We start from the raw sequence: 2,707 nt of genomic DNA on the forward strand, positions 1-2,707 counted from the left end.
AGCATGAGTAGCTTTCTCAAGATCCCTAGAAGATAAAAAAGGCTTGATCTTACCTAATAGACAAAGTTGGAAAAAGTAACTCTTGACTACAGAATGTACTTGTTTCTCAAAAGAGAGGTTACTGTCAAAGATAACACCAAGATTGCGGACTTGGTGCAATGCAATGACAGCTTAATCTTCTTTTTGTCTTTTACTGCTGAATGCGAGTCAGTGTTGGGTTCTTGTCACATTATATCAGGGATGGGTCCAAGTGGCATTCCGGGATCCTCTGATCACAGTTTACTGAATCAGCTCTGCATTATAATGCCAACACAACACTCATACCAGCCCCTTTAAATAGACATTCTTATATCGATTGTGCGCCCATGACAACAACAACAATTTATTTCTTGTATAACCCAAACTCACACAAGGAATGCCTCAATGGCCTATAACAGGCCTTGACTCCTTATGAAGACAAGAAAATACTCCCCCTCAAAAAAAAAAAAAACTTGTATGGAAAGAAATAGAAGAAATCTTAGGAAAGAACCCCTTCAAGGTAGGTTGAGCATGCAATGGAAGTCAAAAATGGTGTAAATACACCTCAAAGCAGAAAACAAGTAATCCTCTTCACAGAACTAGATGGCCAATCTATAATTTCCACCTCAGAAATACAATACAACAGTACAAACTACTTTGTTCTTGCACAGCCCTCCTCACCAAGTACAGGCATGATGCACCACAACAACTCCATCCATCCATCCATATTCCAACCCGCTGAATCCAAACACAGGGTCACGGGGGTCTGCTGGAGCCAATCCCAGCCAACACAGGGCACAAGGCAGGAACCAATCCTGGTCAGGGTGCCAACCCACCGCAGGACACACACAAACACCAAGCACACACTAGGGCCAATTTAGAATCGCCAATCCACCTAACCGGCATGTCTTTGGACTGTGGGAGGAAACCAGAGCGCCCGGAAGAAACCCACGCAGACACGGGGAGAACATGCAAACTCCACGCAGGGAAGACCCGGGAAGCGAACCCGGGTCTCCTAACTGCGAGGCAGCAGCGATACCACTGCGCCACCGTGCCGCCCTACTACAACAACTCTCAGGGCAAAATGAAAAAATAGATTATAACCCTCACTAAATACAGAATTATCACATATGAGGATGCAGATTTGTTCAAATACATCAAAAACAAAGTAGAAACTAATTTATATAAAAACAACACTGTCTGTCCATCAGATAATTGTACAATCATGGCCAGACTGTAGAAAAGAAGTCAGACAAGCTGACACAGTCAGAGTCCTGGAGACCTCGGCCCACTCACCGCCTCCCCCCTATTGGCCATTCTACAGCTGAGTCAGTGCTCGGTTGACCAATCTGATGAAAAGACCCTTTTAGCCAAAGATTCCAAACACCTACATTTAAAAAATGTGTATGTCGTTTCTTCTTTAATATCAGTGAACTCTTCAAAGACACATTTTTTGTGCTACCCACGTTGAGATGATTCAGTTTCCCCTTTGCTACCCTCCAATTCAGATTGTAACACTGCTAGAGTATCTGCAGGGGAAGAACATAAGCAGTTCTCCCTGAGGACTTAAAAACATTATTATGTGCATAGTTTGCAGAAATACTTAAATGAAAAGGTGGGTGTTACTAATTCTAATTCACGAAGGGTTTGGCTTATGATCACAGGTCTTAGAGTTAATTCAGTATCTAGTTTATGTGAAACAAATGTGTAATTTTAAAGGATAGATGGATAACTTGTCCCTGTGTTTACTGCTCATTTGACATCACAGGTGAGCACAGGAGTGCTTGACATCTTTGCTTTTCTATTTTATTTCACGAAGGTATGTTCCGATAACATGAATGCTCCTACTAAGTGAATGGTACTTAAATATGCTGAATTAGCTCTAAAATGTCAAGCAGGGACTGAAGTAAGTGGTCTTTAGCTCATGTAGGGTGTCGCTAACAAGGAAAGCAAGTCACCTTTGGCTGCATATTGTAAATTGGCTGGATGGGAAGGATGGGAAGGATGAGATGGCTCCTAAGCAAGAAGACTGAAAAGCATGCTAAAATTAACTTTTAAAGATATCTTGGCTCAGGAAGACAATTCAGGCTATTTCCAAACCCACATACTGAATTCAAAAACAGAGAAATAAGACAATTTAAGGAAGGATTTCATTTTCAACTAGAGTTAACCTCAGATTAAGGGTCAGGTGGATATAAAACAGGAGGGGGCTTTTGTACAGTGTAGCAAAATGACAGAATACCAGTACAGTACATAATATAAGCAACGTTTTACATAAACTATGATGGGCCAAGCAGTCACATGTGTAGGGAATACATCAGTGGTACCCTTCTGTCCACCACAGCAGTCTTTCTGGATGCTTATAGATCGATCACAGTTTCGATCAGGAACAAGTAAAAGGGATAACTGCTGTGTAGCATCTGATCATAGGCAGGTTATCTCAGAGTAGTGCAAGGAATGTAGAGTGGAGTAGGAAGAAGGAGAGAAAGCGTGAAAGAGAGAGTGAAGGACAGAAAGAGAGGGAAGGGAGAGAGGGAAAAAGAAAGAGGCAAAGACAGAAAAACTTCTGAGATACAGTTACAGATGCATGAAAGTGCAGGTTTGATAACTGGTCACAGCTCTCCCATAGGTCTTTTTATTTGGTGACATCTATCTATCTATCTATCTATCTATCTATCTATCTATCTAT

Source organism: Polypterus senegalus, chromosome 3 (assembly GCF_016835505.1).
Source record: "Polypterus senegalus isolate Bchr_013 chromosome 3, ASM1683550v1, whole genome shotgun sequence".
Classification (NCBI taxonomy): domain Eukaryota; kingdom Metazoa; phylum Chordata; class Cladistia; order Polypteriformes; family Polypteridae; genus Polypterus; species Polypterus senegalus.